Source organism: Thalassophryne amazonica, chromosome 4 (genome assembly GCF_902500255.1).
Source record: "Thalassophryne amazonica chromosome 4, fThaAma1.1, whole genome shotgun sequence".
Lineage (NCBI taxonomy): Eukaryota > Metazoa > Chordata > Actinopteri > Batrachoidiformes > Batrachoididae > Thalassophryne > Thalassophryne amazonica.
Window position 1 is genome coordinate 5120953 of NC_047106.1, and position 26330 is coordinate 5147282.

The following is a 26330-nucleotide window of genomic DNA, read 5'->3' on the forward strand; positions in this document are numbered from 1 at the left end:
TCCAGCCCTAACTATAAGCTTTAGCAAAAAGGAAAGTTTTAAACCTAATCTTAAAAGTAGAGAGGGTGTCTGTCTCCCTGATCTGAATGGGGAGCTGGTTCCACAGGAGAGGAGCCTGAAAGCTGAAGGCTCTGCCTCCCATTCTACTCTTACAAACCCTAGGAACTACAAGTAAGCCTGCAGTCTGAGAGCGAAGCGCTCTATTGGGATGATATGGTACTACGAGGTCCCTAAGATAAGATGGGACCTGATTATTCAAAACCTTATAAGTAAGAAGAAGAATTTTAAATTCTATTCTAGAATTAACAGGAAGCCAATGAAGAGAGGCCAATATGGGTGAGATATGCTTTCTCCTTCTAGTCCCCGTCAGTACTCTAGCTGCAGCATTTTGAATTAACTGAAGGCTTTTTAGGGAACTTTTAGGACAACCTGATAATAATGAATTACAATAGTCCAGCCTAGAGGAAATAAATCCATGAATTAGTTTTTCAGCATCACTCTGAGACAAGACCTTTCTGATTTTAGAGATATTGCGTAAATGCAAAAAAGCAGTCCTACATATTTGTTTAATATGCGCTTTGAATGACATATCCTGATCAAAAATGACTCCAAGATTTCTCACAGTATTACTAGAGGTCAGGGTAATGCCATCCACAGTAAGGATCTGGTTAGACACCATGTTTCTAAGATTTGTGGGGCCAAGTACAATAACTTCAGTTTTATCTGAGTTTAAAAGCAGGAAATTAGAGGTCATCCATGTCTTTATGTCTGTAAGACAATCCTGCAGTTTAGCTAATTGGTGTGTGTCCTCTGGCTTCATGGATAGATAAAGCTGGGTATCATCTGCGTAACAATGAAAATTTAAGCAATACCGTCTAATAATACTGCCTAAGGGAAGCATGTATAAAGTGAATAAAATTGGTCCTAGCACAGAACCTTGTGGAACTCCATAATTAACTTTAGTCTGTGAAGAAGATTCCCCATTTACATGAACAAATTGTAATCTATTAGACAAATATGATTCAAACCACCGCAGCGCAGTGCCTTTAATGCCTATGGCATGCTCTAATCTCTGTAATAAAATTTTATGGTCAACAGTATCAAAAGCAGCACTGAGGTCTAACAGAACAAGCACAGAGATGAGTCCACTGTCCGAGGCCATAAGAAGATCATTTGTAACCTTCACTAATGCTGTTTCTGTACTATGATGAATTCTAAAACCTGACTGAAACTCTTCAAATAGACCATTCCTCTGCAGATGATCAGTTAGCTGTTTTACAACTACCCTTTCAAGAATTTTTGAGAGAAAAGGAAGGTTGGAGATTGGCCTATAATTAGCTAAGATAGCTGGGTCAAGTGATGGCTTTTTAAGTAATGGTTTAATTACTGCCACCTTAAAAGCCTGTGGTACATAGCCAACTAACAAAGATAGATTGATCATATTTAAGATCGAAGCATTAAATAATGGTAGGGCTTCCTTGAGCAGCCTGGTAGGAATGGGGTCTAATAAACATGTTGATGGTTTGGATGAAGTAACTAATGAAAATAACTAAGACAGAACAATCGGAGAGAAAGAGTCTAACCAAATACCGGCATCACTGAAAGCAGCCAAAGATAACGATACGTCTTTGGGATGGTTATGAGTAATTTTTTCTCTAATAGTTAAAATTTTGTTAGCAAAGAAAGTCATGAAGTCATTACTTGTTAAAGTTAATGGAATACTCAGCTCAATAGAGCTCTGACTCTTTGTCAGCCTGGCTACAGTGCTGAAAAGAAACCTGGGGTTGTTCTTATTTTCTTCAATTAGTGATGAGTAGAAAGATGTCCTAGCTTTACGGAGGGCTTTTTTATAGAACAACAGACTCTTTTTCCAGGCTAAGTGAAGATCTTCTAAGTTAGTGAGACGCCATTTCCTCTCCAACTTACGGGTTATCTGCTTTAAGCTATGAGTTTGTGAGTTATACCACGGAGTCAGGCACTTCTGATTTAAAGCTCTCTTTTTTAGAGCTACAGCATCCAAAATTGTCTTCAATGAGGATGTAAAACTATTGACGAGATACTCTATCTCACTTACAGAGTTTAGGTAGCTACTCTGCACTGTGTTGGTATATGGCATTAGAGAACATAAAGAAGGAATCATATCCTTAAACCTAGTTACAGCGCTTTCTGAAAGGCTTCTAGTGTAATGAAACTTATTCCCCACTGCTGGGTAGTCCATCAGAGTAAATGTAAATGTTACTAAGAAATGATCAGACAGAAGGGAGTTTTCAGGGAATACTGTTAAGTCTTCTATTTCCATACCATAAGTCAGAACAAGATCTAAGATATGATTAAAGTGGTGGGTGGACTCATTTACTTTTTGAGCAAAGCCAATAGAGTCTAATAATAGATTAAATGCAGTGTTGAGGCTGTCATTCTCAGCATCTGTGTGGATGTTAAAATCGCCCACTATAATTATCTTATCTGAGCTAAGCACTAAGTCAGACAAAAGGTCTGAAAATTCACAGAGAAACTCACAGTAACGAGCAGGTGGACGATAGATAATAACAAATAAAACTGGTTTTTGGGACTTCCAATTTGGATGGACAAGACTAAGAGTCAAGCTTTCAAATGAATTAAAGCTCTGTCTGGGTTTTTGATTAATTAATAAGCTGGAATGGAAGATTGCTGATAATCCTCCGCCCCGGCCCGTGCTACGAGCATTCTGGCAGTTAGTGTGACTCGGGGGTGTTGACTCATTTAAACTAACATATTCATCCTGCTGTAACCAGGTTTCTGTAAGGCAGAATAAATCAATATGTTGATCAATTATTATATCATTTACCAACAGGGACTCAGAAGAGAGAGACCTAATGTTTAATAGACCACATTTAACTGTTTTAGTCTGTGGTGCAGTTGAAGGTGCTATATTATTTTTTCTTTTTGAATTTTTATGCTTAAATAGATTTTTGCTGGTTATTGGTAGTCTGGGAGCAGGCACCGCCTCTACGGGGATGGGGTAATGAGGGGATGGCAGGGGGAGAGAAGCTGCAGAGAGGTGTGTAAGACTACAACTCTGCTTCCTGGTCCCAACCCTGGATAGTCACGGTTTGGAGGATTTAAGAAAATTGGCCAGATTTCTAGAAATGAGAGCTGCTCCATCCAAAGTGGGATGGATGCCGTCTCTCCTAACAAGACCAGGTTTTCCCCAGAAGCTTTGCCAATTATCTATGAAGCCCACCTCATTTTTTGGACACCACTCAGACAGCCAGCAATTCAAGGAGAACATGTGGCTAAACATGTCACTCCCGGTCTGATTGGGGAGGGGCCCAGAGAAAACTACAGAGTCCGACATTGTTTTTGCAAAGTTACACACCGATTTAATGTTAACTTTAGTGACCTCCGATTGGCGTAACCGGGTGTCATTACTGCCGACGTGAATTACAATCTTACCAAATTTACGCTTAGCCTTAGCCAGCAGTTTCAAATTTCCTTCAATGTCGCCTGCTCTGGCCCCCGGAAGACAATTGACTATGGTTGCTGGTGTTGCTAACTTCACATTTCGCAAAACAGAGTCGCCAATAACCAGAGTTTGATCTTCGGCGGGTGTATCGTCGAGTGGGGAAAAACGGTTAGAGATGTGAACGGGTTGGTGGTGTACACAGGGCTTCTGTTTAGAACTACGCTTCCTCCTCACAGTCACCCAGTCGGCCTGCTTTCCCGGCTGCTCGGGATCTGCCAGGGGGGAACTAACGGCGGCTAAGCTACCTTGGTCCGCACCGACTACAGGGGCCTGGCTAGCTGTAGAATTTTCCACGGTGCGGAGCCGAGTCTCCAATTCGCCCAGCCTGGCCTCCAAAGCTACGAATAAACTACACTTATTACAAGTACCGTTACTGCTAAAGGAGGCCGAGGAATAACTAAACATTTCACACCCAGAGCAGAAAAGTGCGGGAGAGACAGGAGAAGCCGCCATGCTAAACCGGCTAAGAGCTAGTAGCTACGCTAAGCTAGCTGATTCCTAAAAACACACAAAGTGAATAATGTGTAAATAATTTAGAGGTGATTCAGCAGAAGGAGTGCTTTAGTTAAGGCACGTAAAGATTACACTGGGAAACAAATCGTAATCTAGATAACTAGATCAATCTAACTGCGCAGATTAAACAGCTAACAGATACAGAAAAACACCGCTGTGCTCCGGAACAGGAAGTGATACAATACCGCAGTGAGAGCCAACCACCAGTAGAGGCAAGCAATTGTGAATTTCTCTGTGAATTTTCAGAACTTTTGTCTGACTTAGTGCTTTGCTCAGATAATATAATTATAGTGGGCAATTTTAACATCCACACAGATGCTGAGAATGACAGCCTCAACACTGCATTTAATCTATTATTAGACTCAATTGGCTTTGCTCAAAATGTAAATGAGTCCACCCACCACTTTAATCATATCTTAGATCTTGTTCTGACTTATGGTATGGAAATTGAAAACTTAACAGTATTCCCTGAAAACTCCGTTCTGTCTGATCATTTCTTAATAACATTTACATTTACTCTGATGGACTACCCAGCAGTGGGGAATAAGTTTCATTACACTAGAAGTCTTTCAGAAAGCGCTGTAACTAGGTTTAAGGATATGATTCCTTCTTTATGTTCTCTAATGCCATATACCAACACAGTGCAGAGTAGCTACCTAAACTCTGTAAGTGAGATAGAGTATCTCGTCAATAGTTTTACATCCTCATTGAAGACAACTTTGGATGCTGTAGCTCCTCTGAAAAAGAGAGCTTTAAATCAGAAGTGCCTGACTCCGTGGTATAACTCACAAACTCGCAGCTTAAAGCAGATAACCCGTAAGTTGGAGAGGAAATGGCGTCTCACTAATTTAGAAGATCTTCACTTAGCCTGGAAAAAGAGTCTGTTGCTCTATAAAAAAGCCCTCCGTAAAGCTAGGACATCTTACTACTCATCACTAATTGAAGAAAATAAGAACAACCCCAGGTTTCTTTTCAGCACTATAGCCAGGCTGACAAAGAGTCAGAGCTCTATTGAGTCAAGTATTCCTTTAACTTTAACTAGTAATGACTTCATGACTTTCTTTGCTAATAAAATTTTAACTATTAGAGAAAAAATTACTCATAACCATCCCAAAGACATATCGTTATCTTTGGCTGCTTTCAGTGATGCCGGTATTTGGTTACACTCTTTCTCTCAGATTTTTCTGTCTGAGTTATTTTCATTAGTTACTTCATCCAAACCATCAACATGTCTATTAGACCCCATTCCTACCAGGCTGCTCAAGGAAGCCCTACCATTATTTAATGCTTCGATCTTAAATATGATCAATCTATCTTTATTAGTTGGCTATGTACCACAGGCTTTTAAGGTGGCAGTAATTAAACCATTACTTAAAAAGCCATCACGTGACCCAGCTATCTTAGCTAATTATAGGCCAATCTCCAACCTTCCTTTTCTCTCAAAAATTCTTGAAAGGGTAGTTGTAAAACAGCTAACTGATCATCTGCAGAGGAATGGTCTATTTGAAGAGTTTCAGTCAGGTTTTAGAATTCATCATAGTACAGAAACAGCATTAGTGAAGGTTACAAATGATCTTCTTATGGCCTCAGACAGTGGACTCATCTCTGTGCTTGTTCTGTTAGACCTCAGTGCTGCTTTTGATACTGTTGACCACAAAATTTTATTACAGAGATTAGAGCATGCCATAGGTATTAAAGGCACTGCACTGCGGTGGTTTGAATCATATTTATCTAATAGATTACAATTTGTTCATGTAAATGGGGAATCTTCTTCACAGACTAAGGTTAATTATGGAGTTCCACAAGGTTCTGTGCTAGGACCAATTTTATTCACTTTATACATGCTTCCCTTAGGCAGTATTATTAGACGGCATTGCTTAAATTTTCATTGTTACGCAGATGGTACCCAGCTTTATCTATCCATGAAGCCAAAGGACACACACCAATTAGCTAAACTGCAGGATTGTCTTACAGACATAAAGACATGGATGACCTCTAATTTCCTGCTTTTAAACTCAGATAAAACTGAAGTTATTGTACTTGGCCCCACAAATCTTAGAAACATGGTGTCTAACCAGATCCTTACTCTGGATGGCATTACCCTGACCTCTAGTAATACTGTGAGAAATCTTGGAGTCATTTTTGATCAGAATATGTCATTCAAAACGCATATTAAACAAATATGTAAGACTGCTTTTTTGCATTTACGCAATATCTCTAAAATTAGAAAGGTCTTGTCTCAGAGTGATGCTGAAAAACTAATTCATGCATTTTATTTCCTCTAGGCTGGGCTACTGTAATTCATTATTATCAGGTTGTCCTAAAAGTTCCCTGAAAAGCCTTCAGTTAATTCAAAATGCTGCAGCTAGAGTACTGATGGGGACTAGAAGGAGAGAGCATATCTCACCCATATTGGCCTCTCTTCATTGGCTTCCTGTTAATTCTAGAATAGAATTTAAAATTCTTCTTCTTACTTATAAGGTTTTGAATAATTAGGTCCCTTCTTATCTTAGGGACCTCGTAGAACCATATCACCCCAATAGAGCGCTTCGCACTCAGACTGCAGGCTTACTTGTAGTTCCTAGGGTTTGTAAGAGTAGAATGGGAGGCAGAGCCTTCAGCTTTCAGGCTCCTCTCCTGTGGAACCAGCTCCCAATTCGGATCAGGGAGACAGACACCCTCTCTACTTTTAAGATTAGGCTTAAAACTTTCCTTTTTGTTAAAGCTTATAGTTAGGGCTGGATCAGGTGACCCTGAACCATCCCTTAGTTATGCTGCTATAGACTTAGACTGCTGGGGGGTTCCCATAATGCACTGAGTGTTTCTTTCTCTTTTTGCTCTGTATGCACCACTCTGCATTTAATCATTAGTGATTGATCTCTGCTCCCCTCCACAGCATGTCTTTTTCCTGGTTCTCTCCCTCAGCCCCAACCAGTCCCAGCAGAAGACTGCCCCTCCCTGAGCCTGGTTCTGCTGGAGGTTTCTTCCTGTTAAAAGGGAGTTTTTCCTTCCCACTGTCGCCAAGTGCTTGCTCACAGGGGGTCGTTTTGACCATTGGGGTTTTTACGTAATTATTGTATGGCCTTGCCTTACAATATAAAGCGCCTTGGGGCAACTGTTTGTTGTGATTTGGCGCTATATAAATAAAATTGATTGAAATTGATTGATTGAACCAACAAACCATAGGAAACTACAAGTTCCTCGGTTTTGCTCATTTTTACCGGAGGTTCATCAAGGGCTATACTCAGGTGGTTAGTCCACTGACAGCCCTGACCTCCACAAAAGTCCCCTTCACGTGGTCGGATCAGTGCGAAGCCGCGTTTAGGGAGTTGAAACGCCGGTTCTCGACTCCACCAGTTCTGGTGCAGCCCGATCCAAGTCGCCAGTTTATAGTCGAAGTGGACGCCTCTGACTCAGGGATAGGAGCCATGCTGTCCCAGAGCAGGGAGTCTGACAAGGTTCTCCACCCATGTGCCTATTTTTCCCGCAGGTTGACCCCGGCTGAAAGGAATTATGACGTCGGCAATCGGGAACTTCTTGCAGTGAAGGAGGCTCTGGAGGAGTGGAGACACCTGTTGGAGGGAGCTTCGGTACTGTTCACGGTTTTCACTGACCATCGGAACCTGGAGTACATTCGGACCGCCAAGCGTCTGAACCCCAGGCAAGCCCGATGGTCACTGTTCTTCGGGCGTTTTGACTTTCGGATCACATACCGCCCCGGGACGAAGAACCAACGATCTGACGCCCTGTCCCGGGTGCACGAAGAGGAGGTCAGGACCGAGCTGTCAGACCCAACCGAAACCATCATTCCCGAGTCCACTGTCGTGGCCACCCTCACCTGGGACGTGGAGAAGACCGTCCGGGAGGCCCTGACACGGAACCCGGACCCGAGGACCAGCCCAAAGAACAGACTATACGTCCCACCAGAAGCAAGAGCTGCCGTCCTGGACTTCTGTCACGGTTCCAAGCTCTCCTGCCACCCAGGGGTGCGAAGAACCGTGGCAGTTGTCCAGCAGCGCTTCTGGTGGGCATCTCTGGAAGCCGACGTCCGGGAGTACGTCCAGGCCTGCACCACCTGTGCCAGGGGCAAAGCGGACCATCAAAAGACCCAGGGCCTCCTCCAGCCTTTGCCCGTGCCTCATCGCCCCTGGTCTCACATCGGCCTGTACTTCGTCACGGGCCTCCTGCCATCCCAGGGCAAGACCCCCATCCTCACAATAGTGGACCGGTTCCACTTCGTGGCCCTCCCGAAGCTCCCGACAGCCCAGGAGACTGCAGACCTCCTGGTCCACCATGTCGTGCGTCTGCATGGGATTCCATCGGACATTGTCTCGGATCGTGGTCCTCAGTTCTCCTCCCAGGTCTGGAGGAGCTTCTGCAGGGAACTGGGGGCCACCGTAAGTCTCTCTTCCGGGTACCATCCCCAGACGAACGGGCAGGCAGAGCGGACGAATCAGGAACTGGAGCAGGCCCTCCGCTGCGTGACCTCCGCGCACCCGACAGCCTGGAGTGACCATCTGGCCTGGATCGAGTACGCTCATAATAGCCAGGTATCATCGGCTACCGGCCTCTCCCCGTTTGAGGTGTGTTTGGGGTACCAGCCCCCATTGTTCCCGCTAGTGGAGGGAGAGGTCGGGGTGCCCTCGGTCCAGGCCCATCTGAGGAAGTGCCGTCGGGTGTGGCGTACCGCCTGCTCTGCCCTGCTCAAGGCCCGGACAAGTGCTAAGGCCCATGCAGACTGCCGGCGTGCCCCGGCCCCAACGTATCAGCCCGGGCAGGCGGTTTGGCTATCCACGAAGGACATTCCACTACAGGTAGAATCCCAAAAACTAAAGGACAGGTTCATTGGACCATTTTCCATACTTAAAGTCCTCAGTCCGGCCGCAGTGAAGCTGAAGCTACTAGCTTCACTGCGGCCGGACTCATCCAGTGTTCCATGTTTCACGAATTAAACCCTACCACACATCAACTCTCTGCACCCCTGGACCGGCGCCGCCTCCTGCCCGGATCATAGATGGAGAGCCTGCCTGGACTGTGCGCAGGCTCCTGGACATCCATCGAAAGGGTCGGGGGTTTCAGTATCTGGTGGACTGCGAGGGTTATGGACCCGAAGAGCGCTCCTGGGTGAAAAGGAGCTTCATCCTGGACCCGGGCCTCCTGGCCGACTTCTACACCCATCACCCGGACAAGCCTGGTCGTGCGCCAGGAAGCGCCCGTTGAGGGGGGGGGTCCTGTTGTGTGGGCCACTGAAGAGGAGGTACTGCTGGCCCACCACCACCAGATGGCGCCGTGCTTGAAGTGCGGGCTTCAAGCACGAGAGGGCATCGGAGCAACCGGGAGTGACAACTGTCACTCATCATCAGCACCAGCTGTCACTCATCCACAGTTCATCACCACCACCATAAAGGCCGGACTACAATTCCACCTCCCCGCTGAGAAATCAGCCACTAGAGAGGTAATTTCTCTGCTACACTTAACTCTGACTTAGAGTCTGAACTTCTTTGCAGCCGTTTTCCTGTGGTGTGCCTTATCTGAGGGATTGGCATTTGGTGTGATCAGCGACGGCTTCACTTCACACTCCAACCAGATAAGTGGTTAGACAGGAGCTGCACGAGTGTGTGATTGGAGGTGGAGGTGCTCCCTCCCAAAAGAACACAGACTGTGGGATTACCGAGTGTGCGAACTCACACTCATCAATACTGTTTCTGTTCTCTGCCAGCAGTACCAGGTCTGACAGCTGGAGACGGTGGCCACCTGGGGATCCAGGACTTGGTGGCTCTGGTGTTCTTCAGATCCGTTGGCGGTGAAGGCCGTGTGGGATCCGGCTTGGTTCGGGACTTACGTCTCCTATCCTCAAGCCTGCCCACACGTCACGCTACATATAATTGTCTGTGGTACCAAAACTGTTTGTCTCTATTCCGTTGTGCACTTCACAACATTAAATTGTTACTGTTTGGCTTATCCATTGTCCATTCATTTAACGCCCCCTGTTGTGGGTCCGTGTTCCTACACCTTCACAACAGTCCTCTCTGCTTCAGTGAGGAAGGTGCATGGTTAAACCCACCCCCGCCACATTTATGTAGGTGTGTCCGAAAGGGCATCTGGTGTAAAACTTGTATTAATTCGGATTTGCTGTCGCAACCCCAAGTATAAACAAGGGAGCAGCCACAAGGTCTTACTGTATGTGGACAAAGTTACATTTATAGGAGGTCATCTTCAATTTAACTGAACTTATGCCTGTTTATATTTAAGATTTCTTTGTTGTCATTTCACCTTGTGAAAGGTACAAAGTGGAATGAAATTTCATTGCCACTGTCTCCATGCAAAGATGAAGATGAATAAAAATAAAATTACAAATATACTAAAAAATTTATCTCAGGAATCCAGGTTAACTTAGGATTCTGATTCCAGGAGAAGAAATTAATCTGTACAGATAGTGATTTGAAATATCTTCCAATATGGCAAACTGAAAAAAAAAATACAAAATACAGTCTATGTTCACATGTGGCTAATATGGTTTCTGTCTTTGCTTTATACCTGCAAGAACAGCCTTAGCATGATAAATCCAACATGGCCACCACGATAGCTTCCAGGAAAATGGAATCTTTTTTTTTTTCATTGGTTATTGCACTTTCCAAAAATGTATAAGTTTTCTTTTCCCCACAAAATCACATCATTTTTGTCGAGGCAATCCCTCTGGGGTGAGGAATATTACCTCTTGAACCCATCTGGAGACGTCTGTGCATGGGTTCGTTTCAAGTGGGACTGTTGTTGCACACCAACAAACACATGGTCCCTGACAGATCCTTAGCAAGTCTGAGGACCTGCTGCAACCTTCACAGCCATCAGGTTATAAGCCATCACCTCCTCCACCTGGCCCACCGCTGAGGACTTCTCCAGTTAGACATCTGGTGTTCAGGGTTCCTGCTGAGTCTTCATGGTTACAGTCGCAGCCACAGAGCACACAAGGTCCCCAAAATATTTCACCCCAACAGGGAACGCCCTACTTGTTCAAGGTGTCATGACACAGACGAGGCGGTTGGACTTTGACACCTTAACAAAATTACATAATAAACATGAGTCAAAAGTGAAAATCCTGAAATACCTTGAATATAAAACTACTCCCAACTTTGAAAAGATGGAGTATATGTAGCAGCTTGCTCTGCATTCTGTTTTTAACTCCTCTCACTCTCCCCTCAGGACACCATCTTTGGCACAGGAGGCAGACACTCTGACCAGTCGGCTAAAACCCAGAGTGGACAGAGTATCCTTCAGCTGTCGCGGGAATGAGGTCTATTGACTACCACATGCACAGCAAGTCCTGCTGTCCTTCATCACATATATACAGATTACGAAACTCATCGGGTCTGACAGGATGGCTGTTGGAATCTACTGAGGTTCTTGACCAAAAACATGGTTCATTTGAGTCTCCACCTGCACTCAGTCCATTCATTCATTCATTCATTCAAACCTTTAATTAACCAGGATTTTAAAAACTCATTGAAATTAAAAATCTCTTTTAACGCGTGTCCTGGACAAGAGGCAACACACAAAAACACATCCATACATCAATACATATTACATACATCATTTTAAAATAATCAACATCTGAAAACATTGACAGACAGACCTTTGATTCATCAGATCCTTTAAAAGATGTTTAAAATGACTAAAAGAGACCAAGTCCTTAAGTTGCAGCTCATCCTGAAGCTGATTCCAAGCAAATGGGGCAACAAAGTTAAAAGCCTTTTTGCCCAAATCAGTGCAGACTTTAGGCAAAGACATTAAATACAGATCCTGTGAACGTAAATTATATGTCCTTATAGTTTTACGTCTCAGGTAGGTGCACAAGTAAGACAGAAGGAGACATAACACAGCCTTATAAATAAAAATGTTCCAATGGATCCGCAAGAAAGGAGAAAACCAGCCAACCCGAGAATAAAGAGCGCAGTGATGAGTGAGAGTCTTCAGGTTGATGATGAAGCACAGGGCTCTATGGAACACTGTGTGCAAGGCATGGAGACACTGAGCAGTAGAATGCATGTAGAATATGTCTCCATAGTCCAAGACTGACAAAAATGTTGCATCCACAAGTTCCTTCTTGGCTTGAAAGGAGAGGCAAGACTTAAGTCTAAAGAAAAAAACCTAACTTCAGTTTCAGTTTTTTGACCAACGCCTCAACATGTGGAACAAAAGAAAGAGACTGATCAATTATGAAACCCAAATACTTATACTGGGACACTTTCTCAATGACTGACCCTGATAGTGTGCAAGTAGTCAGAACACTATTTGCAGATGGTTTACTATTGGAGAAGGTCATCAATTTAGTTTTGAGTTTACAACCAGTTTTAAAGGAGACAAATTTAGCTGCAAAGTGTTGAAGGCAGACGGTAGAGTTGTGATGGCAAGCTGCAATGTAGCCCCAGAAGAATAAATGACAGTATCATCTGCATAGTAATGATACTTGACATTTACTAAATTATTGCACAGGTCATTTCAATCAATCAATCAACTTTTTTCTTATATAGCGCCAAATCACAACAAACAGTTGCCCCAAGGCGCTTTATATTGTAAGGCAAGGCCATACAATAATTATGAAAAACCCCAACGGTCAAAACGACCCCCTATGAGCAAGCACTTGGCAACAGTGGGAAGGAAAAACTCCCTTTTAACAGGAAGAAACCTCCAGCAGAACCAGGCTCAGGGAGGGGCAGTCTTCTGCTGAGACTGGTTGGGGCTGAGGGAAAAAAACAGGAAAAAGACATGCCGTGAAGGGGGGCAGAGATCGATCACTAATGATTAAATGCAGAGTGATGCATACGGAGCAAAAAGAGAAAGAAACAGTGCATCATGGGAACCCCCCCACAATCTACGTCTAAAGCAGCATAACCAAGGGATGGTCCAGGGTCACCTGATCCAGCCCTAACTATAAGCCTTAGCGAAAAGGAAAGTTTTAAGCCTAATCTTAAAAGTAGAGAGGGTATCTGTCTCCCTGATCTGAATTGGGAGCTGGTTCCACAGGAGAGGAGCCTGAAAGCTGAAGGCTCTGCCTCCCATTCTACTCTTACAAACCCTAGGAACTACAAGTAAGCCCGCAGTCTGAGAGCGAAGCGCTCTAATGGGGTAATATGGTACTACGAGGTCCCTAAGATAAGATGGGACCTGATTATTCAAAACCTTATAAGTAAGAAGAAGAATTTTAAATTCTATTCTAGAATTAACAGGAAGCCAATGAAGAGAGGCCAACACGGGTGAGATATGCTCTCTCCTGCTAGTCCCCGTCAGTACTCTAGCTGCAGCATTCTGAACCAACTGAAGGCTTTTTAGGGAACTTTTAGGACAACCTGATAATAATGAATTACAATAGTCCAGCCTAGAGGAAATAAATGCATGAATTAGTTTTTCAGCATCACTCTGAGACAAGACCTTTCTGATTTTAGAGATATTGCGTAAATGCAAAAAGGCAGTCCTACATATTTGTTTAATATGCGCTTTGAATGACATATCCTGATCAAAAATGACTCCAAGATTTCTCACAGTATTACTAGAGATCAGGGAAATGCCATCCAGAGTAAGGATCTGGTTAGACACCATGCTTCTAAGATTTGTGGGGCCAAGTACAATAACTTCAGTTTTATCTGAGTTTAAAAGCAGGAAATTAGAGGTCATCCATGTCTTTATGTCTGTAAGACAATCCTGCAGTTTAGCTAATTGGTGTGTGTCCTCTGGCTTCATGGATAGATAAAGCTGGGTATCATCTGCGTAACAATGAAAATTTAAGCAATACCGTCTAATAATACTGCCTAAGGGAAGCATGTATAAAGTGAATAAAATTGGTCCTAGCACAGAACCTTGTGGAACTCCATAATTAACTTTAGTCTGTGAAGAAGATTCCCCATTTACATGAACAAACTGTAATCTATTAGACAAATATGATTCAAACCACCGCAGCGCAGTGCCTTTAATACCTATGACATGCTCTAATCTCTGTAATAAAATTTTGTGGTCAACAGTATCAAAAGCAGCACTGAGGTCCAACAGAACAAGCACAGAGATAAGTCCACTGTCCGAAGCCATAAGAAGATCATTTGTAACCTTCACTAATGCTGTTTCTGTACTATGATGAATTCTAAAACCTGACTGAAACTCTTCAAATAGACCATTCCTCTGCAGGTGATCAGTTAACTGTTTTACAACTACCCTCTCAAGAATCTTTGAGAGAAAAGGAAGGTTGGAAATTGGCCTATAATTAGCTAAGATAGCTGGGTCAAGTGATGGCTTTTTAAGTAATGGTTTAATTACTGCCACCTTAAAGGCCTGTGGTACATAACCAACTAACAAAGATAGATTGATCATATTTAAGATTGAAGCATTAAATAATTAATTAATTAATTGAAGCATTTATATAAACAATAAATAAAAGTGGCCCAAGAACTGAACCTTGAGGCACTCCTTAAAAGATCCTATGAATTGATGTTAAGCCATTAACCTGTACGTTTTGTGTCCTCCCTAACAAATAATTATTGAACCATCCCTACAGTATGCTCAGACAGGCCAGTGGAAGTTAGCCTTTGCTGCAGTAGAGTATGGTCCACTGTATTGAAGACCTTTGATAGATCTATAAATAAAGCCACACAGTGCTGTTTCTGTTTCCATCTGTCCATCACCGTGTCAAGTAATCAGGTGATGGTGGTAGGGTTCAAATCAACACTGTTCCTCGCTAAGCAAAGCCACCTAGCATGGCTCTTACACCCCCCCCCCTCACCCCACCCCGCACCATCTTCATCATCTTCACCAGACAGCAGTCAGGCATTGCCACCTGTCTGATGCTACACCATGATGTAATTGTTATATGCCAGAATTGGCCCTCCTGTTTTGTGTTTTTTCTCTGAAAGACCAAGTATATCCATGTTTCATTCTGCCATCATGTACATGATCTCCTCCACCGCATCCTTTATGGTGCCAACATTTGCTGTAGCAATCCTTATATCAGCCTTGTCAATGTCTGTTGTCTGTGTTTAGTCCATATCGTTGTTCCAGTCAATATTCCAAGTATCCAATCTATAATGCCTTCTTTTTCTAACTATAACAAGAGAATAATCGGTCGCCGGCTTGCTGGGCCTGTCGCGGTTTCACCAGAACCCCTTTAGCCGCCAGGGTCAGACCACCGGCGTTACCAGGCTCCACGATATGGATGTGGTGTTGGACCCCACACACACACACACACACCAATTTTCAGATATGCAATTCCACCGTACCTGCTGCGATTCCATTACCCCGGCTGCCTGCGCTGGCGCTGGAATGTTTCTGTAGCATATTAAACAGATTAATAGAACAATGCTCCAGGGAGAGAGCAGCCTGTCAATCTCTGCTAAAAACACAAAAGCAGAAAATTAAAAAGGCCCGTGGCTGAACTCTGACGCTGATAATAAATAAATAAATAAATAAATAAAGTTCTGGAATCTTGCAGGGCAGAGAGCGACGAGGAAGAACACAGATGGTAAATATTTATTCTGCTATCCTGCTTACACACAAATAGATAGACCACAGCGGCAGCCCCAACCACAATGAGGAAAATTAGCTGAGAAATGATTAAAGAATGTCGAGGCGAACACTGAGCGCTTTGTTCCCTTTGTGTGACTATCTCTGCACGGGGATCACAACCGCAATCTAGAAAACACGCCCGCTCTCTCCGCGGATGCTGCGCTTCACGCCAGATGGACTCTTTTGTTTATCAGTGAATTCCCACTGTTGACTCAAAGTAAAATCTAAAGTGAATCCAGAGCGCATCCTGTTTCCGGCGCCGTCTGGGGAGAAATATCTGAGGCGAGCATCTATAGGGCCGCGGCAGGCGCGGTATGAAGGCACGTATCCCCCAGTGATGTCTGCTCTCATCCTGAGAGACTCCGCAGGAAAATTCAATCTGGTCTTCTGCTTGCTGAGATACTGGGAGATTGAGTGAGGTCTGCAGACGGCGGCGGGGGCTCGGCTCGGTCTTTACGTTCGTGCTGCTGGATGGTAAATAAAGGCTGAGCGATGAGGCCGGCATCACAACAGGCTGAGCGCCGCCTCAGCGGGGAGTGAGGTGCAGCGCGGTGCCGCGCAACCGGGCGACATCGTGCAGGATGCTGCAGGAATGAGTGTTTGAACCTGACCTTTGACCTTTGTGGATCTGTATGTTGACCTTCACCAGGAGGAGTGTGACATTCTGGACCGAAAAACACAAAAGGCCACAGAGCTGAAGGTGGTTAGTAGTCTCGTTCATTTTCAATGAGTTATTTTCTCAAATATCCCGTCGTCATGAGCACTGGACTGTATGTTTGTTTAGCGGCTACATTTCCATTTTTTATTTATTTTATTTTTAAGTTCATCCAGGCCAACAGTCCAATCAGGTCATGTGATGCAGAAACATTAAGCGTTGTTCCACAATTCATAGAAAGAGTTTCTTCTCCTTCAGCTCTTGATGGATTTTGATTCCAGTGGTTTTATTTTCTTCATTTAAGCAATATTCACAATGAAAACAATGAAAACAATGAAATTCATGCTTGTCCTTCAGTTCTTGAAGGATTCTGATTAAAATGACTTTGTTTCCTTCATTTAAGCACTGATCATTATTTTTGCACCCCCTCATAGAAGTTTTTCATTATTTTTAGGCAAAATATGGATTTTTTTTAATGTGAAAACAATAAAATTCACCCAAAATATTTCTTCTCCTTCTGCTCTTGATGGATTTATATTCTCATAGTTTTGTTTCCTTCATTTAAGCACTGCACACATTTTTTGTCCCTCTCACAAAATTTGGAAATTTTAGACAAAAATCTGGAATTTTTTGGAGGCGAAAACAACGAAATTCACCCAAAAAAAACTTTCTTGCCCTTCAGTTCTGAAAGCATTCTGATTAGTATGGATTTTGTTTATTTTTGGCAAAATATAGAAATGTTTGAGGCAAAAGCAATTAAATTCACCCAGAATATTTCTTCTCTTTCAGCTCTTGATGGATTTAGATTCCTATGGTTTTGTTTGCTTAATTTAAGAGCTGTTCACAATTCCCCCCAACCCTCACAGAATTTTAAAATTTGACATTTTTGGCAAAATATGGATTTTTATTTCTTTTCCTTCAGCTCTTGATGGATTTTAATTCATTTAATTTTGTTTGCTAAGCACCATTCACAATTCTTCATTGCAGAATTTGAAAATTCTAGGCAAAATATGTCACTTTTAGTGAAATTCACAAAAAAATGCTTTTGCTTTGGAAATAAAGTTTTAAGGAAAATGCACTTTGGGTGGTAAAACCTGTGAAACTCACCCAAAATGGGACATGGTCCTAAATTGCAAAGCTATGAGGGGGAATCACCAAAATGACACATTCAAGAAAAGTTTTGCCTTTTTGTAAAAATTTGGAAGAGAACCTCAACTACCGACAAAAAATATTCTCAGGAGTCCTCCAATCTGATAACACTGATGGAGATGTTCTTTACCGCAGTCACCACATGTAGATCAGGTTTAAACCAGGGATAGAGTTTTCAAAAGGGACTTAGAACCAACCCTCTTTACATACAAAACCAAATTTTACGCCGGATGCCCTTCCTGACACAACTCCACATGACATGGAGAAATGTGGCAGGGGTGGGATTTGAACCCAGAACCTTCTGCACTGAAACCAAGCACATTAACCACTTGGCCACCACCCCTGCACACTTAGAACCAACCCTCTTTACATACTAAACCAAACTAACTTCTGACATTCCATAGACGACCCACAAAACATCAGAATGTTACCAGAAATAGAGACCTCAAGCCATCCCCAAGGGTGCAGCTGGTAATAAAAAGTATTAACTAAACTAATCTAACTAAAGTCTTTGATTCTCCAAATTATTTCTGGGATCATTTGACCAGTTGACCAGATCACCGGACCAGCTGACTGGTTTTCCAGCCCTCCCAGCAGGCACCAACCTTGGTTAGGGAAGTAACCTGTGATGGCCTGGTGTTCCCTCCAGGGTGAGTCACATCCACATCACCCTGTGGTACCTTCAGGATGAGCACCACCCCAATGAGCCTCAGAATGCTTTAGTTTTAGACTAAAAGGTAAATGGACTGCATTTATATAGCGCTTTTCCATCTGCATCAGACGTTCAAAGTGCTTTACAGTAGCGACTCACATTCATCACAATGTGAGGGTGCTCACTACACACTGGGAGCAACTAGGGGGTTAAGGACCTTGCCCAAGGACCCTTAGTGATTTTCTGGTCAGGCTGGGATTTGGGCCGAGGATCCTCTGGTCTGAAGTCCAGCGCTTAACCACTAGACCATCACCTCCCCTTTGGAAAATGCTTCCATCTGTTGTGTTTCATGATGATCTAACAAAGACTTTTTACCCACAGACTGTATAAACACACTGGACAAACCCTCCGTGATGTCACCCAGACATTTTCTGCTGAGACCTGGAGAAGTTATTTTGAAGTTCAAAATGCTCTTGGTGTTGCCATGTTGGTGCATGGTTACTCCGCCTACATCCCAGCCAACTCATAAGTGGGCAAAGAGGTGGTACACGGGCAATCATGGTGGGCCCATGAAGCCCAAAAACATGCTCATTTCAGTTACGAAATAAGCTAATGCTAACAGGCTAACCATGGTTTGGGTGTTATTTTGTTAAAGCATATTTTTGGGGATTGGATGGTCATTTTTATAAGGGATGTCTTAGTTGTAGTTACTAAAAAATGAGGTAATCTTGGATTAACTGGACCTAATATTAAGCTACCGATAGTGGCTAAAAGTGCTAACGTCACTAAAAGGCCAAATTAAATCAAATTTAACTAGATGAAAATAATGGAACACAGATTTCTTTCAAAACTAACCAAACAACAAGCAATATTATTACAGATATTTGTAATAAAATGCTCAGAAACAGCTGAAGATTTCAGAAACATAGATCTAGATTAGTTCTGTAATAGCACCATGCACATCAGGCCCACATGGGGAATAATGATGCCAGTTATCTTAGCTCTACCATGATTTGTTAAAAAGTTATGGCTGGAAATATTCCTGATTTGTGGTTAAATTTGTGTCAGAAAAGTAAGGGGGTTTTTTTTTCAACCTGGATTGTCATTAAATCATAAAAATCAGAGTCCCGCGGCAGCCAGAGTTATACTTCTGTCAGGAATTAGTTTCTATGATAACATTCTGTTAAACAGGGTTTACTTTATTTTTGACAGCGCCGTGACACATTTCAGGTCTCCTTTAATGTGAAAGTGCCCATATAAAAATAACAGAGGGGTAAGAATACACAGCATTTTGGACAGAAGGTTCAGGAACTAGAATGATGGATTTGAGGCCAAATCTGCTCAAATTTAACATTTTAAATTTTGCTTATAAATTATGAATTATATATGAATTATATATATTTCATTAATTTTACTTCATGGGTCTGTAATGTTTTCTGTGGACTAACGTCTGAGGTTTTACAGCGAAACCTGATGTTTCTGTCAGACTGGCGCCGTGTAAAACCACGTGGGTTCTCCGTTTATCATTTCTCAGCATCTCATAAAAAGGGTCTCTATAATCTTTATCTTCCCAACAAGGACAGAATAAAGGGTTAACGCCATCAGTCAGCCGAACTCGGGTCGGGCTCCCCATCTCGCATCTGCACTCAACGCTGCAAATCATCTTTAATAGTCGTCGTCTTGATGGTTCATTACGTTAAACTATCTCTGTGAGCATCCTCTAATCCAATGGCTCTCCTATGGCCTGAGGGGCTGGGTGCTCCAAGGGGAGGGGCACGCTGCATATATGGGAGTTCTGCTCATTGTATTATTAGCAGGTTAATTGCCCTGGTGCAGGAGAGCGGCCGGACGGCAATCGGCTGCCATTTTAGTTTAATCGTTAGTCGTCCTGCGCTGTAAGTTCTGCATCAGCAGCCCCCGCGGATTCTCTCAGAAACGCCACCGGAGGCCGGCAGCTATGTCACACCGTACAGGAGCCCGGCCTGATCATCACTGCAGCAAGAGAGGCGCTGGCCCACAGCGCCACCTAATGGCAGCAACAAGGTACTACAGGCCTGAAGGGATCTGCAGAGATCTCTGCTCGGATTTTCTGCAAATCTCCAGAAAAATAAAAACCTGACTTTAGATCACTTTAGAAACGGCTTTCTGGGGGGAAATCACTGAGTTTGTGGTGCAAAACGATTCATTCATTCATTCATTTAGGATAAACTGCTGGAGCCATCAGCTGCAAAACACTTCAGATAATCAATGGAACAAAATGGATTTGCTCAGTTAATTGTGAAAGTTGTTGAAGAAACTCGCCAAATGTTTTCTTAATCCTTGTTCAAACAAATTTCAGATGCAACAAATGTCAATTACATGTGATATATATATATATATATATATATATATATATATATATATATATATATATATATATATATATATATTTTTTTTTTTTTTTTTTTTTTTTTTTTTTTTTTTAAAGCAAAGCTTTAAAACATTCAAGAAACAGTGAAACTGGGCATTTTCCGTCCACATCTGGATATGCATGAGGAAGGCTGTACGGTGTAATATATGTGCCAAAACAGCATGTGCCTTCATAAAGATCTGCCGCAGCAAAATTTGAAAAAAGAGAAATCAAAGAAATGAGTAAAACCAGCACACAAACTAGGTTTTTATTTATTTCACGACTTACCGCAAGGTTTCTGGCATTAAGAAAATATTTAAACAGACAAAAGTTCCAGCTTTTCTCTAATGTGACATGAGAAAGTTTTTTTTTTTTTTACATATAAAAACAGTTTGGAAACTGTCATGTTTTGGCTGTTTAAGGTGCAGATAAACTTTGTGTAATATGATGCGTTGTTACTGTGGCTGTCAGCACGATGTGTTCATTTACATTAATCATAACACCTATAACAATTTTTGAATCTAAATTAATTGCACTTTGATCCGTTTTGTTTTGTTGTTGCTGGATGTTACAGTCTTTATTTGGTTTGGATGCACGGTTTTGCTCATCCGCATCTGGAACAAAGAATAAAAATCATCCATGTATGTTTTACCGTTTTTTGAAAGACTGAATAACATTTAAAGTGTTTTCCTGTAGATGAAGCTTCTTTTCATTTTGAGGGTTGATTTCTTTCTTCTGTCACAGAAAAACTCAGACTAATATATCTTGCACACACACACACACACACACACACACACACACATACAGAATGATTCATTGCTGCAGTAGAAAGTTCACAGATTGCAGGGTTAATGTTCAATTACATTTTACAGTTTGTATGTTTTATACATAAAGATGTTTCTGTAACTGTTTTTAATAAGAGTGAAATTTTATTGTTCATTGAGCCTCATTTTTACACTGTGTCCTGTGATTGAAGGGGGTATATTAAAAAAAAACTTTCTGTTCAGTTCATTTCTGTTGATCACAAAGCTTGTAATTAGATTAATTTTCAGTCACCTGACAGCACAAACAGATTACACCAAACTATGCAGTTATTATTCTGTCAAAACGTTTTTGACAGATGAATAACTGCTAATAAAATATATAAAATAGAAATAATATAAATAATTCTGAGTGCAGCAGGTTTTTTTCACACTGAAAACATGAGGAAAAAGTGACTTTCTGCAAGATGTAAGTTTTTATTCATGTGTTAATGCATTAACAAAATTATTTAGGGCCAGTGGCGGCACCAAGGGGGAGCTTGGGGGGGCTTAAGCCCACCCAATAATGAGACAAGCTCCCCCTCAGCCCCCCCAATAATTCTGCCAATAATATGAATAGCGAATGGCATACAAGGTCTATTAGAAAAGTATCCGACCTTATTATTTTTTTCAAAAACCATATGGATTTGATTCATATGTTTTTATGTCAGCCAAGCTTGAACCTTCGTGCGCATGCGTGAGTTTTTCCACACCTGTCGATTGCGTCACTCGCCTGTGAGTGGTCCAGCCCCCTCGTCAGATTTTCATTGTCAGGAAATGGCGGAATGATTTGGGCTTTTTTTCCATCAGACTTTTTTCAGAAACTGTTAGAGACAAGCAGCTGGAAACCATTCGAAAAATTTATCTGGCTTTCGATGAAAATTTTACGGACTTCACAGAGAATAAGGACTGTTACTACAGCTTTAAGGACGCCCCACAATGGTGCACGGTGCGCCACGCTCTGAGCCTCCATCAAGAGGCAGAAACCACCACATCATTTCTAAACGGATGGCTGTGTGGAGCCGGAACCGTCGTGAGCAATTTCTCTGGTTATCACAAGAGCTGGACATTAGCCATTTTCCGGCAGATTTCACTTTTAACAAGAGATTTTGTTGTGGAAAGCCGCGCGGAGGCTTTGCGCGTTACGACCGATTCGCTGATCGAGCAAGACAAAGGAACACCTGCATTTCGGAGTGCCAGGGGACAAGTTGGGACATGTCTATCTCGGCTTTCAATGCTTACCAGCCCAGTGAGTATAAGAGGAGAGCTATTGTGGAGAGCTGGACATGTCCCAACTTGTCCCCTGGCACTCCGAAACAGAGGTGTTCCTTTGTCTCGCTCGATCAGCGAATCGGTCCTGACGCGCGAAGCCTCCGCGCGGCTTTCCATGACAAAATCTCTTGTTAAAAGTGAAATCTGCCGGAAAATGGCTGATGTCCAGCTCTTGTGATAACCAGAGAAATTGTTCACGACGGTCCCGGCTCCACACAGCGATCTGTTTAGAAATGATGTAGTGGTTACTGCCTCTTGATTGAAAAAAATAATAAGGTCGGATACTTTTCTCAATAGACCTCGTATTTGTGGATCTCAACTGCAGTTTTGCGCTGAGAATGTCTCAATATTGTGTAACTGAGCAAAGTGTTCGTTGAACAGAATTTTCAGTTTTGCAAATAAACATTTATTTGTAAAAACCCACACACATTACAAATCAGAAATTTGTGTTTGTGGATCACAAAGCACATGTACAAATCAAATAATATTTGTAAATCACCCTCTGTGCATTTGCAAGTGTTAATGAGACAAATTTAACTCCATCTTCCAAAAATGTAGGTTTCCTAAATATTTATTACGGCCACTCTTAAAACTTCACTTATCTTTATTTATACCTATGTGCAAGTTTACTGAACTTGCAATCATTAGAAGTGATGTGTGTGTGTGTGCATTGATGCCACATTCTAGAGGAGCACGGGTGACTAAAACATATAGCTTGGTATTTATAAAGCAATTTACTATATATTGTTCATTTCAACGACATTTTGTGGAGCCCCTCCAACGTTTACCCCAGCCCCCCCAACAAACATTTCCTGGTGCCGCCACTTTTTAGGCCCCTTCAGGGACTCCTAATGACAGCTGCCTCAAGAAGGAGAAATATTTGGTTGAATTTTCCACATTAAACAATTCAGTTTCCGTCAGTAGATTGGTCATCTTGTACAAACTGGTGTGCTGATTGGCTGAGTGGTGCCAGTGGGTGGAGCTGTGATGGACTATAAGTAACTTTAGCATCTCAGCCCGCTCTGTGTATTATGAGATCAGATCAAATTTTGGCTACCAAGAGAACTTGTGTGAACACAGTAAAGACGGCAGAACACAATATGGTCAATGCAGTTTAAAATGTGGGAAGTTGATTTTTTTGATTTTTTGTAAACGTTGAGGTTCCCGTGTTAATGGGAACCGTGGAGACGAATGTGATACATTAGCATACTGTGCGAAATGGCACATCTGCCCTGTGTTCTAACCACTGAAGAAGAGGTGAAACAACTCAGATGAGATTATGAGGACTTGTTTGTGGTTAGCGGTAGCGAAATACGCCTTATTTTCTAATCTCTACTTCAAATCGTGCTGTTTGGATGATGACGGAAATGAACCTAGTGAGCTTTGTGAAGGTGCTGCTGGTGGACATTTGCATTTTCTGAGGGGTTTTTTTTCCTCATAACTGTGGTGCAGGTGGAATCAGGAGCTACTAATATGCAGACACGGGTTCGATTTCTGGTCAAACTACCTGCCTGTGTCCTTGGACAAGACACTGGTGGTCCAGCCCACCCAGCTGTAAGTGGACACAGAGCTTGAGTGGGGACGTAACCTGTGTTGGACTGTCATCCCATCCAGAAGAAGTCAGACTGTCACCCACGTCACGCTAGCTTATGCAACGGTAAATACCAGCACCAGCGGTGCTCAGGGTCTGTACAGAGCTCAGTACGTCTCCACACCAGCGCTTCCAGACTGGAATCATTCTTTGAGGTGATGCTGGAAAACAGTGACATATGATCTAATTGGTCATTTGGAATCAGGAGTCCTGTGAAATTACACCCACACGTCCCTTTGGGACACTCGTCTCAACTTTGTGCTGTTGTCCTCCACCTCATCTGACACCTTTACTGTCTCCTTTCTCGCATTCATCCCTTCTTCACATTCTTCCCCTGGTGCCGCCGGCCCGAGGATCATCTCTCAAGCTCCAGGTGCCCAGGCCAGGTCCTGTCTGTTTTCATTCCTCTCATGGAGGACAACTAATTTGGGCGAGAGAGAGACAGAGCAGATGACCACTGGCTCCTGACCTTTTCTCCCTCAATTTAACTCCTCGCCACCATTCCTGCCGAATGTGGCAATCAGGCAAGGCAGAAGTGACACCTTCATCTGAGCGTGGCCGGGCCCGGCACACAATCACAGTGTCAGTTTCCATCTACATGCTGCGGCCGCGGACAAGGCGCAGTGCTGAAGGTGAGGGAGGGGTTCAGGTCCAGGCTGGATCCCCGTTATTAGCATATTTGGTTTCATGGGGCTGGAAACAGGCTTCACACTCTGAAATGCTTAGTTCTACATTTTTATCATGCTGTCACCACATGTGCATGTTCGGCTTTCTCCCCGCCGTGTGCGGCGGTCATATTTGAAGGTAGATTTGCAGACGACTGATGCTGTTGGTTCCGATACCGCCGCGACTTTAACTGCTCTTCCAAAACTACCAGAAGAGGATTCCTTCCTATTCACCCAATGTTTGAGTCCATCAACATCATTTCCACATGGTGGGTGAACCAATTAGATAAGGCAGGGGAGGAAAATCACGGGATATTATTTTCATGGAGCTGCTCTATATGAGGCAGCCATGTGACTGTTAGCATCACGCCGCGAGTCGGCCTAAGCTGGTGTGAAATAGAATGAGACGTAGGAACATGTTGGAACACAAGCCATCGCATAATAGACCGGCTAAGGAGGTACGACTGGAGGAACATCAGAGCCAAGCTCAGTTTGGCAAGTTGGCGTAACCACGGCAAAGATTGATGATGACCTGGTGGAACAAAGGATGAAGGCGGCGGTTAGCTGTGGCTTAAGTTCTGTTCATCGAGGAGAAAGGAAAGAGACATGAGGCTTCCTGTTTTTAAACAGAACAGCAAAAACAATATAAAACCAGAACAATAAACTGAACGGCTTGAATCAGACTAAAAGTTTGAAGATTTAATGCGCAGCTTGTGCTCGCAGTAGAGCAGCTAACCGCTAATTCTGCGGAAAATCACTGAAATGGTTCCAGGGTGGACCTTCAAACTGGGTACGCTTCAAAATTAGCAGATAAACCCGCTACTGCCCGACTTTTAGTGGATGAGGTACGGCAACACCACTAGGACAAAACAACATCAAGTGGAGTTTGTCACCGCAAGACTTCCATCTCTCTCATGCAATAATTTTTGTTTATTCATTGTAACACATTAGCGAGCATATTATTTATTCCTGATCTGTGTGCAAATAGTTAATGATAAATTACATACCCTGACTTTTGTTGTTTTTGTTTGTTTTTTTTTGGGGGGGGGGGGGGGTTGTTTTTGGTAAATGTGTTTCTTTTTGTTCAATAAAGAATTTTAACAATTGATCTGTATAATATTCTTTTCAATTCAGAGTGGTTTATTCAATATGATGTTCTACAGAAATTTGTGAAAATTAAAATGTGAATGGTTACAGTTTCTGATGTTTAAACATCAGAAACTGTAACCATTCACATTTGTTTCATTATACTAAAAACCTTTTAGTACAATGAAATTTTTTTTTATGTTTGTTTATATTGCGAGCAAAAGATGAATAAATCAACATTTGTGTGAAATACGTCAAACAGTGAAACTGTCCAAATAAACTGAAGTGCATTTGAAGTTTACGTCCACTAAATTTATTGCATTTTATATTCTAACAGTGAATAAAGAATAAATCGTGTCCTTAAATTATAAAATGCATTCTTTGTGTTTTTGTCCAATTTTCATGTCGATTCACAGTTTATATCAGTACATGAAATATTTTGTGCCCGTCCCGCTAAAGAAAATTAAACCTTAATTTATGCTTTGCCTTATAAATATTTACAGATTGTATTC

General features: G+C 42.6%; 1 long non-coding RNA gene across 1 annotated transcript in view; it reads right to left on the reverse strand.

The window, feature by feature from the left end:
• The window catches only part of LOC117509084, a 28544-nt gene extending 12366 nt beyond the window's left edge, over positions 1 to 16178 (reverse strand). The window contains exons 1-2 of the long non-coding RNA XR_004560230.1: positions 16166 to 16178; positions 14152 to 14161 (exon numbers count right to left, since the gene is read on the reverse strand). This is a non-coding gene — a long non-coding RNA (uncharacterized LOC117509084). The remainder of the gene's footprint in view (positions 1 to 14151; positions 14162 to 16165) is intronic.
• Positions 16179 to 26330: the final 10152 nt, after the last annotated feature.